This window comes from Eleutherodactylus coqui, unplaced genomic scaffold (genome assembly GCF_035609145.1).
Source record: "Eleutherodactylus coqui strain aEleCoq1 unplaced genomic scaffold, aEleCoq1.hap1 HAP1_SCAFFOLD_310, whole genome shotgun sequence".
Lineage (NCBI taxonomy): Eukaryota > Metazoa > Chordata > Amphibia > Anura > Eleutherodactylidae > Eleutherodactylus > Eleutherodactylus coqui.
In genome coordinates, this window is record NW_027102616.1 from 120,924 (window position 1) to 138,855 (window position 17,932).

Sequence of the window (17,932 nt, forward strand, 5' to 3'; positions counted from 1 at the left end):
CTTATGTCCTATTGTGTCTACGAGAAACTAGAAAGCAAGACAGACTCCGGCGAACAAAAGAAGGCAAAAATGGGATCGCCGAGCAGTGAAAAAATATTGGGTTTACAGGGGAACCCTGCTCTGTTGTGCCACGCTGATGGAAAGGCCAGAATTTGGCACAAGCAGCATAAATCCATGAATTCTTCGTGTCAGCTATTTCCAGCACTGCCATGTAATTTGCCACAACCGTGTGTAGCTATTCTGTATGCATGAGGAAGGAAGGAAGGAAGGAAGGAAGGAAGGAAGGAAGGAAGGAAGGAAGGAAGGAAGGAAGGAAGGAAGGAAGGAAGGAAGGAAGGAAGGAAGGAAGGAAGGAAGGAAGGAAGGAAGGAAGGAAGGAAGGAAGGAAGGAACTGTAACCCCAACTCTGTGTCTCCTTGATCAAAAACATAAAAATAGCCAGCACTCCAACACATTTTTTGAAAAATTACAGATACTTCAATTCTAGGTGTGACGTTTCAGCCCACAGTCGTCGGGCCCCATGAGCGAAGGCTGAAAGGTCACACATATAGGCAAATATCAAGTAGCCAGCTGCCATATGCCTGGATCCTTTACAGAGACGCCCGTTTTACTATATTTCATGCCATAAAGGGTGAACCTGGGCTGCAAAAACATTTCAAGGGGTTTTTCCACCACTGTAAAAAGCCTCCCAGCCACTCTGTACTTCCTACTGACCAGCACCTGTGACTATTGGAGCTAGTCAATCGCCACAGCAGTGACCTCCTATAGCCGGTGATTGGCTGCAGCAGTCACACATCCTGCTCAACAGCAACCAGGAAGGGCAGAGTGGCTGTGAAGCAATTTTAAGTAATGGGAAAACCCCTTTAAGGAGGGGTACGTGTCAAGGTTACATCCACATAAATGCCAGGACCCAAGGTTTATAGGCTAAACATTGCCCAGAGCATCACACCTTGCTTGCCAACTTACTTCCAGACTTACGGAAAGAGCATAGCTCGTCCGCTCGGCTGTTTTCGTAAGTCCTCGCCACCCCCAGGCGCCACCATCCAGCCGGCCAGGAGGTCAGGGATGCCAAAACTAGAGGTGGGTACGAGCCTGAGACGTGAGACTCGCAACTATCAGACTTCCATGGCATATCTTGTGGACATGCCAGGAAAGTCTCAGATGGGAATACCCCTTTAATCTGTCACGTTGGCACTGTAGCGCCTGAGAAATCTGTCACGGTACGTGAAGCATTAAGCGATGCACACGCACCTGACCGTCCACATGACGGCAAAGAGAACGCAGTTCATTGGACCGGCCCGCCTTCTTCTTCTGTTGCTCCGCGGCTTGCTTCTGACCATCATGCGCCCGGCGGGGTGCTTTCTGCACTGTTCTTCATTCTTTTTCATTAAGGTCCTAAGATGATGCCCTGTCAATGACAATAAGAAAGCCAATTTACAAGCGTCCATCACTGCACTCTACAGCGCAACACAGAAAGCGTGCCGTCGCTTCCTAAATGATCTCAGGCGACATGTATACAAATCCGTCACTGAAGAGAAATGAAGGCGGCAAATTATTATCATGTAAACCAATCACGGCGTTAGGCAGAGTAATAAACTGACGCCGTGACTGCAATACTGCTGAAGAGGCGGTCAGAAGTGCTGTTGTACCGTGTACTGCCCATGCCCACCAGCTATGGACCCGCTGCATGCCCATGTGTGTGTGTGTGCCCGTTTATCATTAAACATGAAAGTAAAAGCAGGTAAAAGGTTTGTGTTTACTTTGGGTGGATTTTAAAAAAATTATGAAATTGTAAAAAAAAAAAAGTGGTGTCCACAAATGAGGTGCAGGTAATTGATCTGGAACCGTCTGCGACCCCGGACGTGTGCTCTGACCACTACACTACAGCCAGGCACATGGAATCAGTTGGCGTTTGAATAGAGCAGGCCACAATGCAGCGCCGGCCTCTACTATACACCCAACGGTCAGCTGCATTATTACAGCCAGCGGCTGACCTTTCACCATTTCAGCTTCCCTGGATGGAAATTACAAGCTTCACCCCGGGGAACAGCACCAAAAACTGCACTCACAACGTTCCTACATCCACAATTTTCACTGCTCGGCCATATTACAACCACCATTGTCAGCCACTTCCCACAAGGCCTTGTCATGGCCGCAGGACTAGGCAGGGCCCGCATTTCAAAAACTCACAACTTCTGGGCTCTCCTCCTGCAGCCCTGTCCAGAGTACACCCATAATGGCGTCTTCCAGGAAGAACACTCAGCCAAAGGGGATCCTCCGCAGAAGGGGCCGGAGGAGGCTGTCCAGATACTTCCCACCACCCGGCCGCACACAGTCCAGCAAACCAATCAAACGCCTGCGGAGCTCCAACTAAATGGTCCCAAGGCACAACTCCCCGTTCCTCAGCACGGAAAGGCCGTAACAGCAAATAACTGGCTTATGTCCTATTGTGTCTACGAGAAACTAGAAAGCAAGACAGACTCCGGCGAACAAAAGAAGGCAAAAATGGGATCGCCGAGCAGTGAAAAAATATTGGGTTTACAGGGGAACCCTGCTCTGTTGTGCCACGCTGATGGAAAGGCCAGAATTTGGCACAAGCAGCATAAATCCATGAATTCTTCGTGTCAGCTATTTCCAGCACTGCCATGTAATTTGCCACAACCGTGTGTAGCTATTCTGTATGCATGAGGAAGGAAGGAAGGAAGGAAGGAAGGAAGGAAGGAAGGAAGGAAGGAAGGAAGGAAGGAAGGAAGGAAGGAAGGAAGGAACTGTAACCCCAACTCTGTGTCTCCTTGATCAAAAACATAAAAATAGCCAGCACTCCAACACATTTTTTGAAAAATTACAGATACTTCAATTCTAGGTGTGACGTTTCAGCCCACAGTCGTCGGGCCCCATGAGCGAAGGCTGAAAGGTCACACATATAGGCAAATATCAAGTAGCCAGCTGCCATATGCCTGGATCCTTTACAGAGACGCCCGTTTTACTATATTTCATGCCATAAAGGGTGAACCTGGGCTGCAAAAACATTTCAAGGGGTTTTTCCACCACTGTAAAAAGCCTCCCAGCCACTCTGTACTTCCTACTGACCAGCACCTGTGACTATTGGAGCTAGTCAATCGCCACAGCAGTGACCTCCTATAGCCGGTGATTGGCTGCAGCAGTCACACATCCTGCTCAACAGCAACCAGGAAGGGCAGAGTGGCTGTGAAGCAATTTTAAGTAATGGGAAAACCCCTTTAAGGAGGGGTACGTGTCAAGGTTACATCCACATAAATGCCAGGACCCAAGGTTTATAGGCTAAACATTGCCCAGAGCATCACACCTTGCTTGCCAACTTACTTCCAGACTTACGGAAAGAGCATAGCTCGTCCGCTCGGCTGTTTTCGTAAGTCCTCGCCACCCCCAGGCGCCACCATCCAGCCGGCCAGGAGGTCAGGGATGCCAAAACTAGAGGTGGGTACGAGCCTGAGACGTGAGACTCGCAACTATCAGACTTCCATGGCATATCTTGTGGACATGCCAGGAAAGTCTCAGATGGGAATACCCCTTTAATCTGTCACGTTGGCACTGTAGCGCCTGAGAAATCTGTCACGGTACGTGAAGCATTAAGCGATGCACACGCACCTGACCGTCCACATGACGGCAAAGAGAACGCAGTTCATTGGACCGGCCCGCCTTCTTCTTCTGTTGCTCCGCGGCTTGCTTCTGACCATCATGCGCCCGGCGGGGTGCTTTCTGCGCTGTTCTTCATTCTTTTTCATTAAGGTCCTAAGATGATGCCCTGTCAATGACAATAAGAAAGCCAATTTACAAGCGTCCATCACTGCACTCTACAGCGCAAGACAGAAAGCGTGCCGTCGCTTCCTAAATGATCTCAGGCGACATGTATACAAATCCGTCACTGAAGAGAAATGAAGGCGGCAAATTATTATCATGTAAACCAATCACGGCGTTAGGCAGAGTAATAAACTGACGCCGTGACTGCAATACTGCTGAAGAGGCGGTCAGAAGTGCTGTTGTACCGTGTACTGCCCATGCCCACCAGCTATGGACCCGCTGCATGCCCATGTGTGTGTGTGTGCCCGTTTATCATTAAACATGAAAGTAAAAGCAGGTAAAAGGTTTGTGTTTACTTTGGGTGGATTTTAAAAAAATTATGAAATTGTAAAAAAAAAAAAGTGGTGTCCACAAATGAGGTGCAGGTAATTGATCTGGAACCGTCTGCGACCCCGGACGTGTGCTCTAACCACTACACTACAGCCAGGCACATGGAATCAGTTGGCGTTTGAATAGAGCAGGCCACAATGCAGCGCCGGCCTCTACTATACACCCAACGGTCAGCCGCATTATTACAGCCAGCGGCTGACCTTTCACCATTTCAGCTTCCCTGGATGGAAATTACACGCTTCACCCCGGGGAACAGCACCAAAAACTGCACTCACAACGTTCCTACATCCACAATTTTCACTGTTCGGCCATATTACAACCACCATTGTCAGCCACTTCCCACAAGGCCTTGTCATGGCCGCAGGACTAGGCAGGGCCCGCATTTCAAAAACTCACAACTTCTGGGCTCTCCTCCTGCAGCCCTGTCCAGAGTACACCCATAATGGCGTCTTCCAGGAAGAACACTCAGCCAAAGGGGATCCTCCGCAGAAGGGGCCGGAGGAGGCTGTCCAGATACTTCCCACCACCCGGCCGCACACAGTCCAGCAAACCAATCAAACGCCTGCGGAGCTCCAACTAAATGGTCCCAAGGCACAACTCCCCGTTCCTCAGCACGGAAAGGCCGTAACAGCAAATAACTGGCTTATGTCCTATTGTGTCTACGAGAAACTAGAAAGCAAGACAGACTCCGGCGAACAAAAGAAGGCAAAAATGGGATCGCCGAGCAGTGAAAAAATATTGGGTTTACAGGGGAACCCTGCTCTGTTGTGCCACGCTGATGGAAAGGCCAGAATTTGGCACAAGCAGCATAAATCCATGAATTCTTCGTGTCAGCTATTCCCAGCACCGCCATGTAATTTGCCACAACCGTGTGTAGCTATTCTGTATGCATGAGGAAGGAAGGAAGGAAGGAAGGAAGGAAGGAAGGAAGGAAGGAAGGAAGGAAGGAAGGAAGGAAGGAAGGAAGGAAGGAAGGAAGGAAGGAAGGAAGGAAGGAAGGAAGGAAGGAAGGAAGGAAGGAAGGAAGGAAGGAAGGAAGGAAGGAAGGAAGGAAGGAAGGAAGGAAGGAAGGAACTGTAACCCCAACTCTGTGTCTCCTTGATCAAAAACATAAAAATAGCCAGCACTCCAACACATTTTTTGAAAAATTACAGATACTTCAATTCTAGGTGTGACGTTTCAGCCCACAGTCGTCGGGCCCCATGAGCGAAGGCTGAAAGGTCACACATATAGGCAAATATCAAGTAGCCAGCTGCCATATGCCTGGATCCTTTACAGAGACGCCCGTTTTACTATATTTCATGCCATAAAGGGTGAACCTGGGCTGCAAAAACATTTCAAGGGGTTTTTCCACCACTGTAAAAAGCCTCCCAGCCACTCTGTACTTCCTACTGACCAGCACCTGTGACTATTGGAGCTAGTCAATCGCCACAGCAGTGACCTCCTATAGCCGGTGATTGGCTGCAGCAGTCACACATCCTGCTCAACAGCAACCAGGAAGGGCAGAGTGGCTGTGAAGCAATTTTAAGTAATGGGAAAACCCCTTTAAGGAGGGGTACGTGTCAAGGTTACATCCACATAAATGCCAGGACCCAAGGTTTATAGGCTAAACATTGCCCAGAGCATCACACCTTGCTTGCCAACTTACTTCCAGACTTACGGAAAGAGCATAGCTCGTCCGCTCGGCTGTTTTCGTAAGTCCTCGCCACCCCCAGGCGCCACCATCCAGCCGGCCAGGAGGTCAGGGATGCCAAAACTAGAGGTGGGTACGAGCCTGAGACGTGAGACTCGCAACTATCAGACTTCCATGGCATATCTTGTGGACATGCCAGGAAAGTCTCAGATGGGAATACCCCTTTAATCTGTCACGTTGGCACTGTAGCGCCTGAGAAATCTGTCACGGTACGTGAAGCATTAAGCGATGCACACGCACCTGACCGTCCACATGACGGCAAAGAGAACGCAGTTCATTGGACCGGCCCGCCTTCTTCTTCTGTTGCTCCGCGGCTTGCTTCTGACCATCATGCGCCCGGCGGGGTGCTTTCTGCGCTGTTCTTCATTCTTTTTCATTAAGGTCCTAAGATGATGCCCTGTCAATGACAATAAGAAAGCCAATTTACAAGCGTCCATCACTGCACTCTACAGCGCAACACAGAAAGCGTGCCGTCGCTTCCTAAATGATCTCAGGCGACATGTATACAAATCCGTCACTGAAGAGAAATGAAGGCGGCAAATTATTATCATGTAAACCAATCACGGCGTTAGGCAGAGTAATAAACTGACGCCGTGACTGCAATACTGCTGAAGAGGCGGTCAGAAGTGCTGTTGTACCGTGTACTGCCCATGCCCACCAGCTATGGACCCGCTGCATGCCCATGTGTGTGTGTGTGCCCGTTTATCATTAAACATGAAAGTAAAAGCAGGTAAAAGGTTTGTGTTTACTTTGGGTGGATTTTAAAAAAATTATGAAATTGTAAAAAAAAAAAAAGTGGTGTCCACAAATGAGGTGCAGGTAATTGATCTGGAACCGTCTGCGACCCCGGACGTGTGCTCTGACCACTACACTACAGCCAGGCACATGGAATCAGTTGGCGTTTGAATAGAGCAGGCCACAATGCAGCGCCGGCCTCTACTATACACCCAGCGGTCAGCTGCATTATTACAGCCAGCGGCTGACCTTTCACCATTTCAGCTTCCCTGGATGGAAATTACACGCTTCACCCCGGGGAACAGCACCAAAAACTGCACTCACAACGTTCCTACATCCACAATTTTCACTGCTCGGCCATATTACAACCACCATTGTCAGCCACTTCCCACAAGGCCTTGTCATGGCCGCAGGACTAGGCAGGGCCCGCATTTCAAAAACTCACAACTTCTGGGCTCTCCTCCTGCAGCCCTGTCCAGAGTACACCCATAATGGCGTCTTCCAGGAAGAACACTCAGCCAAAGGGGATCCTCCGCAGAAGGGGCCGGAGGAGGCTGTCCAGATACTTCCCACCACCCGGCCGCACACAGTCCAGCAAACCAATCAAACGCCTGCGGAGCTCCAACTAAATGGTCCCAAGGCACAACTCCCCGTTCCTCAGCACGGAAAGGCCGTAACAGCAAATAACTGGCTTATGTCCTATTGTGTCTACGAGAAACTAGAAAGCAAGACAGACTCCGGCGAACAAAAGAAGGCAAAAATGGGATCGCCGAGCAGTGAAAAAATATTGGGTTTACAGGGGAACCCTGCTCTGTTGTGCCACGCTGATGGAAAGGCCAGAATTTGGCACAAGCAGCATAAATCCATGAATTCTTCGTGTCAGCTATTCCCAGCACCGCCATGTAATTTGCCACAACCGCAAGAAGCTATTCTGTCTGCATGGACAAGGAAGGAAGGAAGGAAGGAAGGAAGGAAGGAAGGAAGGAAGGAAGGAAGGAAGGAAGGAAGGAAGGAAGGAAGGAAGGAAGGAAGGAAGGAAGGAAGGAAGGAAGGAAGGAAGGAAGGAAGGAAGGAAGGAAGGAAGGAAGGAAGGAAGGAAGGAAGGAAGGAAGGAAGGAAGGAAGGAAGGAAGGAAGGAAGGAAGGAAGGAAGGAAGGAAGGAAGGAAGGAAGGAAGGAAGGAAGGAAGGAAGGAAGGAAGGAAGGAAGGAAGGAAGGAAGGAAGGAAGGAAGGAAGGAAGGAAGGAAGGAAGGAAGGAAGGAAGGAACTGTAACCCCAACTCTGTGTCTCCTTGATCAAAAACATAAAAATAGCCAGCACTCCAACACATTTTTTGAAAAATTACAGATACTTCAATTCTAGGTGTGACGTTTCAGCCCACAGTCGTCGGGCCCCATGAGCGAAGGCTGAAAGGTCACACATATAGGCAAATATCAAGTAGCCAGCTGCCATATGCCTGGATCCTTTACAGAGACGCCCGTTTTACTATATTTCATGCCATAAAGGGTGAACCTGGGCTGCAAAAACATTTCAAGGGGTTTTTCCACCACTGTAAAAAGCCTCCCAGCCACTCTGTACTTCCTACTGACCAGCACCTGTGACTATTGGAGCTAGTCAATCGCCACAGCAGTGACCTCCTATAGCCGGTGATTGGCTGCAGCAGTCACACATCCTGCTCAACAGCAACCAGGAAGGGCAGAGTGGCTGTGAAGCAATTTTAAGTAATGGGAAAACCCCTTTAAGGAGGGGTACGTGTCAAGGTTACATCCACATAAATGCCAGGACCCAAGGTTTATAGGCTGAACATTGCCCAGAGCATCACACCTTGCTTGCCAACTTACTTCCAGACTTACGGAAAGAGCATAGCTCGTCCGCTCGGCTGTTTTCGTAAGTCCTCGCCACCCCCAGTCGCCACCATCCAGCCGGCCAGGAGGTCAGGGATGCCAAAACTAGAGGTGGGTACGAGCCTGAGACGTGAGACTCGCAACTATCAGACTTCCATGGCATATCTTGTGGACATGCCAGGAAAGTCTCAGATGGGAATACCCCTTTAATCTGTCACGTTGGCACTGTAGCGCCTGAGAAATCTGTCACGGTACGTGAAGCATTAAGCGATGCACACGCACCTGACCACCCACATGACGGCAAAGAGAACGCAGTTCATTGGACCGGCCCGCCTTCTTCTTCTGTTGCTCCGCGGCTTGCTTCTGACCATCATGCGCCCGGCGGGGTGCTTTCTGCGCTGTTCTTCATTCTTTTTCATTAAGGTCCTAAGATGATGCCCTGTCAATGACAATAAGAAAGCCAATTTACAAGCGTCCATCACTGCACTCTACAGCGCAAGACAGAAAGCGTGCCGTCGCTTCCTAAATGATCTCAGGCGACATGTATACAAATCCGTCACTGAAGAGAAATGAAGGCGGCAAATTATTATCATGTAAACCAATCACGGCGTTAGGCAGAGTAATAAACTGACGCCGTGACTGCAATACTGCTGAAGAGGCGGTCAGAAGTGCTGTTGTACCGTGTACTGCCCATGCCCACCAGCTATGGACCCGCTGCATGCCCATGTGTGTGTGTGTGCCCGTTTATCATTAAACATGAAAGTAAAAGCAGGTAAAAGGTTTGTGTTTACTTTGGGTGGATTTTAAAAAAATTATGAAATTGTAAAAAAAAAAAAAAAAGTGGTGTCCACAAATGAGGTGCAGGTAATTGATCTGGAACCGTCTGCGACCCCGGACGTGTGCTCTAACCACTACACTACAGCCAGGCACATGGAATCAGTTGGCGTTTGAATAGAGCAGGCCACAATGCAGCGCCGGCCTCTACTATACACCCAACGGTCAGCTGCATTATTACAGCCAGCGGCTGACCTTTCACCATTTCAGCTTCCCTGGATGGAAATTACACGCTTCACCCCGGGGAACAGCACCAAAAACTGCACTCACAACGTTCCTACATCCACAATTTTCACTGTTCGGCCATATTACAACCACCATTGTCAGCCACTTCCCACAAGGCCTTGTCATGGCCGCAGGACTAGGCAGGGCCCGCATTTCAAAAACTCACAACTTCTGGGCTCTCCTCCTGCAGCCCTGTCCAGAGTACACCCATAATGGCGTCTTCCAGGAAGAACACTCAGCCAAAGGGGATCCTCCGCAGAAGGGGCCGGAGGAGGCTGTCCAGATACTTCCCACCACCCGGCCGCACACAGTCCAGCAAACCAATCAAACGCCTGCGGAGCTCCAACTAAATGGTCCCAAGGCACAACTCCCCGTTCCTCAGCACGGAAAGGCCGTAACAGCAAATAACTGGCTTATGTCCTATTGTGTCTACGAGAAACTAGAAAGCAAGACAGACTCCGGCGAACAAAAGAAGGCAAAAATGGGATCGCCGAGCAGTGAAAAAATATTGGGTTTACAGGGGAACCCTGCTCTGTTGTGCCACGCTGATGGAAAGGCCAGAATTTGGCACAAGCAGCATAAATCCATGAATTCTTCGTGTCAGCTATTCCCAGCACCGCCATGTAATTTGCCACAACCGTGTGTAGCTATTCTGTATGCATGAGGAAGGAAGGAAGGAAGGAAGGAAGGAAGGAAGGAAGGAAGGAAGGAAGGAAGGAAGGAAGGAAGGAAGGAAGGAAGGAAGGAAGGAAGGAAGGAAGGAAGGAAGGAAGGAAGGAAGGAAGGAAGGAAGGAAGGAAGGAAGGAAGGAAGGAAGGAAGGAAGGAAGGAAGGAAGGAACTGTAACCCCAACTCTGTGTCTCCTTGATCAAAAACATAAAAATAGCCAGCACTCCAACACATTTTTTGAAAAATTACAGATACTTCAATTCTAGGTGTGACGTTTCAGCCCACAGTCGTCGGGCCCCATGAGCGAAGGCTGAAAGGTCACACATATAGGCAAATATCAAGTAGCCAGCTGCCATATGCCTGGATCCTTTACAGAGACGCCCGTTTTACTATATTTCATGCCATAAAGGGTGAACCTGGGCTGCAAAAACATTTCAAGGGGTTTTTCCACCACTGTAAAAAGCCTCCCAGCCACTCTGTACTTCCTACTGACCAGCACCTGTGACTATTGGAGCTAGTCAATCGCCACAGCAGTGACCTCCTATAGCCGGTGATTGGCTGCAGCAGTCACACATCCTGCTCAACAGCAACCAGGAAGGGCAGAGTGGCTGTGAAGCAATTTTAAGTAATGGGAAAACCCCTTTAAGGAGGGGTACGTGTCAAGGTTACATCCACATAAATGCCAGGACCCAAGGTTTATAGGCTGAACATTGCCCAGAGCATCACACCTTGCTTGCCAACTTACTTCCAGACTTACGGAAAGAGCATAGCTCGTCCGCTCGGCTGTTTTCGTAAGTCCTCGCCACCCCCAGTCGCCACCATCCAGCCGGCCAGGAGGTCAGGGATGCCAAAACTAGAGGTGGGTACGAGCCTGAGACGTGAGACTCGCAACTATCAGACTTCCATGGCATATCTTGTGGACATGCCAGGAAAGTCTCAGATGGGAATACCCCTTTAATCTGTCACGTTGGCACTGTAGCGCCTGAGAAATCTGTCACGGTACGTGAAGCATTAAGCGATGCACACGCACCTGACCACCCACATGACGGCAAAGAGAACGCAGTTCATTGGACCGGCCCGCCTTCTTCTTCTGTTGCTCCGCGGCTTGCTTCTGACCATCATGCGCCCGGCGGGGTGCTTTCTGCGCTGTTCTTCATTCTTTTTCATTAAGGTCCTAAGATGATGCCCTGTCAATGACAATAAGAAAGCCAATTTACAAGCGTCCATCACTGCACTCTACAGCGCAAGACAGAAAGCGTGCCGTCGCTTCCTAAATGATCTCAGGCGACATGTATACAAATCCGTCACTGAAGAGAAATGAAGGCGGCAAATTATTATCATGTAAACCAATCACGGCGTTAGGCAGAGTAATAAACTGACGCCGTGACTGCAATACTGCTGAAGAGGCGGTCAGAAGTGCTGTTGTACCGTGTACTGCCCATGCCCACCAGCTATGGACCCGCTGCATGCCCATGTGTGTGTGTGTGCCCGTTTATCATTAAACATGAAAGTAAAAGCAGGTAAAAGGTTTGTGTTTACTTTGGGTGGATTTTAAAAAAATTATGAAATTGTAAAAAAAAAAAAAAAAGTGGTGTCCACAAATGAGGTGCAGGTAATTGATCTGGAACCGTCTGCGACCCCGGACGTGTGCTCTAACCACTACACTACAGCCAGGCACATGGAATCAGTTGGCGTTTGAATAGAGCAGGCCACAATGCAGCGCCGGCCTCTACTATACACCCAACGGTCAGCTGCATTATTACAGCCAGCGGCTGACCTTTCACCATTTCAGCTTCCCTGGATGGAAATTACACGCTTCACCCCGGGGAACAGCACCAAAAACTGCACTCACAACGTTCCTACATCCACAATTTTCACTGTTCGGCCATATTACAACCACCATTGTCAGCCACTTCCCACAAGGCCTTGTCATGGCCGCAGGACTAGGCAGGGCCCGCATTTCAAAAACTCACAACTTCTGGGCTCTCCTCCTGCAGCCCTGTCCAGAGTACACCCATAATGGCGTCTTCCAGGAAGAACACTCAGCCAAAGGGGATCCTCCGCAGAAGGGGCCGGAGGAGGCTGTCCAGATACTTCCCACCACCCGGCCGCACACAGTCCAGCAAACCAATCAAACGCCTGCGGAGCTCCAACTAAATGGTCCCAAGGCACAACTCCCCGTTCCTCAGCACGGAAAGGCCGTAACAGCAAATAACTGGCTTATGTCCTATTGTGTCTACGAGAAACTAGAAAGCAAGACAGACTCCGGCGAACAAAAGAAGGCAAAAATGGGATCGCCGAGCAGTGAAAAAATATTGGGTTTACAGGGGAACCCTGCTCTGTTGTGCCACGCTGATGGAAAGGCCAGAATTTGGCACAAGCAGCATAAATCCATGAATTCTTCGTGTCAGCTATTCCCAGCACCGCCATGTAATTTGCCACAACCGTGTGTAGCTATTCTGTATGCATGAGGAAGGAAGGAAGGAAGGAAGGAAGGAAGGAAGGAAGGAAGGAAGGAAGGAAGGAAGGAAGGAAGGAAGGAAGGAAGGAAGGAAGGAAGGAAGGAAGGAAGGAAGGAAGGAAGGAACTGTAACCCCAACTCTGTGTCTCCTTGATCAAAAACATAAAAATAGCCAGCACTCCAACACATTTTTTGAAAAATTACAGATACTTCAATTCTAGGTGTGACGTTTCAGCCCACAGTCGTCGGGCCCCATGAGCGAAGGCTGAAAGGTCACACATATAGGCAAATATCAAGTAGCCAGCTGCCATATGCCTGGATCCTTTACAGAGACGCCCGTTTTACTATATTTCATGCCATAAAGGGTGAACCTGGGCTGCAAAAACATTTCAAGGGGTTTTTCCACCACTGTAAAAAGCCTCCCAGCCACTCTGTACTTCCTACTGACCAGCACCTGTGACTATTGGAGCTAGTCAATCGCCACAGCAGTGACCTCCTATAGCCGGTGATTGGCTGCAGCAGTCACACATCCTGCTCAACAGCAACCAGGAAGGGCAGAGTGGCTGTGAAGCAATTTTAAGTAATGGGAAAACCCCTTTAAGGAGGGGTACGTGTCAAGGTTACATCCACATAAATGCCAGGACCCAAGGTTTATAGGCTGAACATTGCCCAGAGCATCACACCTTGCTTGCCAACTTACTTCCAGACTTACGGAAAGAGCATAGCTCGTCCGCTCGGCTGTTTTCGTAAGTCCTCGCCACCCCCAGTCGCCACCATCCAGCCGGCCAGGAGGTCAGGGATGCCAAAACTAGAGGTGGGTACGAGCCTGAGACGTGAGACTCGCAACTATCAGACTTCCATGGCATATCTTGTGGACATGCCAGGAAAGTCTCAGATGGGAATACCCCTTTAATCTGTCACGTTGGCACTGTAGCGCCTGAGAAATCTGTCACGGTACGTGAAGCATTAAGCGATGCACACGCACCTGACCGTCCACATGACGGCAAAGAGAACGCAGTTCATTGGACCGGCCCGCCTTCTTCTTCTGTTGCTCCGCGGCTTGCTTCTGACCATCATGCGCCCGGCGGGGTGCTTTCTGCGCTGTTCTTCATTCTTTTTCATTAAGGTCCTAAGATGATGCCCTGTCAATGACAATAAGAAAGCCAATTTACAAGCGTCCATCACTGCACTCTACAGCGCAACACAGAAAGCGTGCCGTCGCTTCCTAAATGATCTCAGGCGACATGTATACAAATCCGTCACTGAAGAGAAATGAAGGCGGCAAATTATTATCATGTAAACCAATCACGGCGTTAGGCAGAGTAATAAACTGACGCCGTGACTGCAATACTGCTGAAGAGGCGGTCAGAAGTGCTGTTGTACCGTGTACTGCCCATGCCCACCAGCTATGGACCCGCTGCATGCCCATGTGTGTGTGTGTGCCCGTTTATCATTAAACATGAAAGTAAAAGCAGGTAAAAGGTTTGTGTTTACTTTGGGTGGATTTTAAAAAAATTATGAAATTGTAAAAAAAAAAAAAAAAGTGGTGTCCACAAATGAGGTGCAGGTAATTGATCTGGAACCGTCTGCGACCCCGGACGTGTGCTCTAACCACTACACTACAGCCAGGCACATGGAATCAGTTGGCGTTTGAATAGAGCAGGCCACAATGCAGCGCCGGCCTCTACTATACACCCAACGGTCAGCTGCATTATTACAGCCAGCGGCTGACCTTTCACCATTTCAGCTTCCCTGGATGGAAATTACACGCTTCACCCCGGGGAACAGCACCAAAAACTGCACTCACAACGTTCCTACATCCACAATTTTCACTGTTCGGCCATATTACAACCACCATTGTCAGCCACTTCCCACAAGGCCTTGTCATGGCCGCAGGACTAGGCAGGGCCCGCATTTCAAAAACTCACAACTTCTGGGCTCTCCTCCTGCAGCCCTGTCCAGAGTACACCCATAATGGCGTCTTCCAGGAAGAACACTCAGCCAAAGGGGATCCTCCGCAGAAGGGGCCGGAGGAGGCTGTCCAGATACTTCCCACCACCCGGCCGCACACAGTCCAGCAAACCAATCAAACGCCTGCGGAGCTCCAACTAAATGGTCCCAAGGCACAACTCCCCGTTCCTCAGCACGGAAAGGCCGTAACAGCAAATAACTGGCTTATGTCCTATTGTGTCTACGAGAAACTAGAAAGCAAGACAGACTCCGGCGAACAAAAGAAGGCAAAAATGGGATCGCCGAGCAGTGAAAAAATATTGGGTTTACAGGGGAACCCTGCTCTGTTGTGCCACGCTGATGGAAAGGCCAGAATTTGGCACAAGCAGCATAAATCCATGAATTCTTCGTGTCAGCTATTCCCAGCACCGCCATGTAATTTGCCACAACCGTGTGTAGCTATTCTGTATGCATGAGGAAGGAAGGAAGGAAGGAAGGAAGGAAGGAAGGAAGGAAGGAAGGAAGGAAGGAAGGAAGGAAGGAAGGAAGGAAGGAAGGAAGGAAGGAAGGAAGGAAGGAAGGAAGGAAGGAAGGAAGGAACTGTAACCCCAACTCTGTGTCTCCTTGATCAAAAACATAAAAATAGCCAGCACTCCAACACATTTTTTGAAAAATTACAGATACTTCAATTCTAGGTGTGACGTTTCAGCCCACAGTCGTCGGGCCCCATGAGCGAAGGCTGAAAGGTCACACATATAGGCAAATATCAAGTAGCCAGCTGCCATATGCCTGGATCCTTTACAGAGACGCCCGTTTTACTATATTTCATGCCATAAAGGGTGAACCTGGGCTGCAAAAACATTTCAAGGGGTTTTTCCACCACTGTAAAAAGCCTCCCAGCCACTCTGTACTTCCTACTGACCAGCACCTGTGACTATTGGAGCTAGTCAATCGCCACAGCAGTGACCTCCTATAGCCGGTGATTGGCTGCAGCAGTCACACATCCTGCTCAACAGCAACCAGGAAGGGCAGAGTGGCTGTGAAGCAATTTTAAGTAATGGGAAAACCCCTTTAAGGAGGGGTACGTGTCAAGGTTACATCCACATAAATGCCAGGACCCAAGGTTTATAGGCTGAACATTGCCCAGAGCATCACACCTTGCTTGCCAACTTACTTCCAGACTTACGGAAAGAGCATAGCTCGTCCGCTCGGCTGTTTTCGTAAGTCCTCGCCACCCCCAGTCGCCACCATCCAGCCGGCCAGGAGGTCAGGGATGCCAAAACTAGAGGTGGGTACGAGCCTGAGACGTGAGACTCGCAACTATCAGACTTCCATGGCATATCTTGTGGACATGCCAGGAAAGTCTCAGATGGGAATACCCCTTTAATCTGTCACGTTGGCACTGTAGCGCCTGAGAAATCTGTCACGGTACGTGAAGCATTAAGCGATGCACACGCACCTGACCGTCCACATGACGGCAAAGAGAACGCAGTTCATTGGACCGGCCCGCCTTCTTCTTCTGTTGCTCCGCGGCTTGCTTCTGACCATCATGCGCCCGGCGGGGTGCTTTCTGCGCTGTTCTTCATTCTTTTTCATTAAGGTCCTAAGATGATGCCCTGTCAATGACAATAAGAAAGCCAATTTACAAGCGTCCATCACTGCACTCTACAGCGCAACACAGAAAGCGTGCCGTCGCTTCCTAAATGATCTCAGGCGACATGTATACAAATCCGTCACTGAAGAGAAATGAAGGCGGCAAATTATTATCATGTAAACCAATCACGGCGTTAGGCAGAGTAATAAACTGACGCCGTGACTGCAATACTGCTGAAGAGGCGGTCAGAAGTGCTGTTGTACCGTGTACTGCCCATGCCCACCAGCTATGGACCCGCTGCATGCCCATGTGTGTGTGTGTGCCCGTTTATCATTAAACATGAAAGTAAAAGCAGGTAAAAGGTTTGTGTTTACTTTGGGTGGATTTTAAAAAAATTATGAAATTGTAAAAAAAAAAAAGTGGTGTCCACAAATGAGGTGCAGGTAATTGATCTGGAACCGTCTGCGACCCCGGACGTGTGCTCTAACCACTACACTACAGCCAGGCACATGGAATCAGTTGGCGTTTGAATAGAGCAGGCCACAATGCAGCGCCGGCCTCTACTATACACCCAACGGTCAGCCGCATTATTACAGCCAGCGGCTGACCTTTCACCATTTCAGCTTCCCTAGATGGAAATTACACGCTTCACCCCGGGGAACAGCACCAAAAACTGCACTCACAACGTTCCTACATCCACAATTTTCACTGCTCAGCCATATTACAACCACCATTCTCAGCCACTTCCCACAAGGCCTTGTCATGGCCGCAGGACTAGGCAGGGCCCGCATTTCAAAAACTCACAACTTCTGGGCTCTCCTCCTGCAGCCCTGTCCAGAGTACACCCATAATGGCGTCTTCCAGGAAGAACACTCAGCCAAAGGGGATCCTCCGCAGAAGGGGCCGGAGGAGGCTGTCCAGATACTTCCCACCACCCGGCCGCACACAGTCCAGCAAACCAATCAAACGCCTGCGGAGCTCCAACTAAATGGTCCCAAGGCACAACTCCCCGTTCCTCAGCACGGAAAGGCCGTAACAGCAAATAACTGGCTTATGTCCTATTGTGTCTACGAGAAACTAGAAAGCAAGACAGACTCCGGCGAACAAAAGAAGGCAAAAATGGGATCGCCGAGCAGTGAAAAAATATTGGGTTTACAGGGGAACCCTGCTCTGTTGTGCCACGCTGATGGAAAGGCCAGAATTTGGCACAAGCAGCATAAATCCATGAATTCTTCGTGTCAGCTATTCCCAGCACCGCCATGTAATTTGCCACAACCGCAAGAAGCTATTCTGTCTGCATGGACAAGGAAGGAAGGAAGGAAGGAAGGAAGGAAGGAAGGAAGGAAGGAAGGAAGGAAGGAAGGAAGGAAGGAAGGAAGGAAGGAAGGAAGGAAGGAAGGAAGGAAGGAAGGAAGGAAGGAAGGAAGGAAGGAAGGAAGGAAGGAAGGAAGGAAGGAAGGAAGGAAGGAAGGAAGGAAGGAAGGAAGGAAGGAAGGAAGGAAGGAAGGAAGGAAGGAAGGAAGGAAGGAAGGAAGGAAGGAAGGAAGGAAGGAAGGAAGGAAGGAAGGAAGGAAGGAAGGAAGGAACTGTAACCCCAACTCTGTGTCTCCTTGATCAAAAACATAAAAATAGCCAGCACTCCAACACATTTTTTGAAAAATTACAGATACTTCAATTCTAGGTGTGACGTTTCAGCCCACAGTCGTCGGGCCCCATGAGCGAAGGCTGAAAGGTCACACATATAGGCAAATATCAAG

General features: G+C 49.5%; 1 long non-coding RNA gene across 1 annotated transcript; it reads right to left on the reverse strand.

Moving 5' to 3' along the window:
- Positions 1–6,108: 6,108 nt before the first annotated feature.
- On the reverse strand, positions 6,109–11,354 carry LOC136605448 (uncharacterized). The gene is made up of 3 exons (XR_010789988.1): positions 11,201–11,354; positions 8,725–8,881; positions 6,109–6,260 (listed from the first exon to the last, which is right to left on the reverse strand). It is a non-coding gene; the product is annotated as an uncharacterized lncRNA (long non-coding RNA).
- Between the last annotated feature and the right edge of the window lie 6,578 nt (positions 11,355–17,932).